Consider the following 3,006-nt stretch of genomic DNA (forward strand, 5'->3'; position numbering starts at 1 on the left):
TAATTGAACGTCAAGTTGTTCCTCAACAGCTTCTCCAGCTCCAGGTGTGTAAGGTTGCAGAGAACTTGGAGCAAAATTGGGTCTTCGGGATCTTCAACCATCTGTCATTCCAGTCCACGGTGATCATCAATCTTGGCCATTTCCTGTCATCATAATCAAACCTGGTAAATGGAAAAAACAATGGGGTCTTGAAGGTCCCGATCCAAACATAGTGTGTCCATTCCCTCCACAGATGCTGCCTGACCAGCTGAATTCCTCCAGCAGTTTTCTACTCCAACTTCGTTGACAGCCGAGCTCTAAAAACACATCTCCATCATTGTCTTCCACCGAGGGCAGTTCAGAGGATCAGCTCCACATTTCCAGTGACACCAGATCTTCCTCAGCAACACAGCATGGTCAGGTGTGATGAAGCTTCTGCGTGCCAGCCCTGGTCCATGGCCGTCTCACCAGATATTGTCCTCTGGTCAATAACTGGAAATTTGGCAGTGGTCGATTACTTCAGGAGGAGAAAGCCGATGATCCACAAACCTGTCTTCATTCATGGGACAGTGGTGGAGAAAGTTATGTCACAACTTCCTGGTTGTCCATATCTCTGAAGATCTGTCCTAGGTCCAGGATATCAATGCAATCACACACAAAACTTATGACCACCTCTAAGCTTTCGTAACATCCACAAAGGCGATGTACAATGGAGTTTGTTGCTCAACATTTTCCTTGTATTTGACGCATGAGAAGATCATGTCCATTGTGGAACTACCTCCATGGAAACCGCATTGTGCCTCAGGTCAACGAGTCTGTGCAGGATCACTCTGGCAAAGGCCTTTCCTGTAACACTCAGAAGTGAGATGTCCCTGTAATTAGAAAACTCACTGTGACCTCGCTTGTTCTTGTAGAATGTGACGACGTTGGTGTTACGCGTCTGTTGAGGGACACCACCCTCTTTCCAGCAGAGCAGGGGAAGGGTGTGCAGGTACGGCAAGAGTTGACGGTTTCCATACTTAAGGAGTTCAGCAGATATGCCATCCTGTCCAGGAGCCATCCTGGCTGCCAGGCGATTGATGGCTTTATCCAGTTCATGCAGAGGTTGTACATCTTCTAATGGCCATTCAACAATTCTTCAAACCTGGTGTAGAACGAGCAGTTTGAGGAACTTAGGATTTTTTGTGATCTCATTAAAACGGTGAAGGGGGCAGTCTTGAATTTTCTGCCGACTGCTGTGGTCTCCAGCTGTTTGCGAGGTCCTTTCCCTCCAGTGACTTGCAAGGAACGGCACTCTGGTCAGTGTCATCATCCAGCCCGGCCAGGTTAGTGGACACATGAAGAATGAAGTCTTGAAGGGTCCCGATACAAATCATCATCTGTCCATTTCCTCCAGATGCCATGTTCTCTCAGCGTCGTATCCTCGACCGACCTCCGGCACCCACCGAGGGCCCTTCCTCGACCGACCGCCAGCACTCACACATCTGTCGACAGATGTTTCTTGTTTTCTCCTGGAAACAATCTGGAGGACATCCAGGGCCACAAGAAATCCCACCAAGTTGTTCCTCAACAGCTTGTCCAGCTCCAGGTTTAGAAGGTCGCAGAGAACGTGGAGCAAGATTGGGTCTTCAAGATCTTCAATCATCTGTCTCTCCAGTCCACGGTGATCATCAATCTTGGCCATTTCCTGTCATCAGAAACTGACCTGGTAAATTGAGATAAGAATGGAGTCTTGAAGGGTCAGGATCCAAACATCATCTGTCCATTTCCTCCACAGATGCTGCCTGACCCGCTGAGTTCCTCCAGCAGTTTTATGCACAACCTTCGCTGACAGCCAAGCTCTAAAAACACGTCTTCCACTGAGGGCAGTTTACAGAGGATCAGCTCCACATTCCCAGTGACAGCAAATCTTCCTCGGCAACACAGCAGGGTCAGATGAAGCTTCTGCGTGCCAGTCCTGGTCCATGGCCGTCTCGTCAGGTCTTGTCCTCTGGTCAATCACAGTAAACATGGCAGAGGTCGATGATCTCAGGTGGGGAAAGCCGATGATCCATAAACTTGTCTTCATTGATGGGGCAGTGGTGGAGAAAGTTATGTTGCAAGTTCCTGCTTGTCCATGTCTCTGAAGATCTGTCCTGGGTCCAGCACATCAATGCAATCACATACAAGACTCATCATCACCTCTATTTGTTCAGAAGATTGAGATGATCGGCATGTTGATAAATACTCTATTTAACTTGTACAGTTGTATGAGGGAGAGCACACTGATTGGTTGCACTGCAGCCTGGTTCACCAACTCAAACTCCCAGGAATGAAGAATGAGTGGTAGAAACTGCTCAGTCCATCACAGGTAATGATGTCCCCACCATCAAAGGGATCCATCCACAGGAGATGCTGCATCCAAAAGGTAACTAATGTCAAAGACCCAAACCACCCTGATCACACTCTTAATATTTCAGTCCTACCATCAGTAACAAGGTACTGTAGCTTAAAAAACATAACCTCCTGGCTCAGGAACAGCTTCTTCCCAGCAACCAAAAGGCTCATAAACATTGCCCAACACTAACCACAACTATGAACAATAAAGAACTACAGACTGAGTCTTAAGTTGCATTACAGACAATTGGTGTATTTGGTGCATTCCCTTGTTCTTGTACAGTGTGACGATGTTACTGTTATGCGTGTGTTACGCAGCAGCAGATGTCCGTCACAGGTGATGATCGCTTCAACATCAAAGGGATCTACAGGAGATTCTACCTGCAAAATGCAGCTAATATCAAAGACCCACGCCACCCTACCATTGTGAAAAGCCAACAGAAGCAAGGAAACTGACCTCCATGTTTAGGAGCAGCTTCTTACCAGCAATTACAGGCCTCTCGAACACTGCACAACATGAACCACAAAAACGTGACCTCCAGCATCAGGAACAGCTTCTTCCCAGCAACCATCAGGTTCCTGAACACTGCCCAACACACACCACATCTATCAACTGTGAAGAAATATGGACTGAATCTTTGGTTGCATTAG

Source organism: Amblyraja radiata, chromosome 3 (genome assembly GCF_010909765.2).
Source record: "Amblyraja radiata isolate CabotCenter1 chromosome 3, sAmbRad1.1.pri, whole genome shotgun sequence".
NCBI lineage: Eukaryota > Metazoa > Chordata > Chondrichthyes > Rajiformes > Rajidae > Amblyraja > Amblyraja radiata.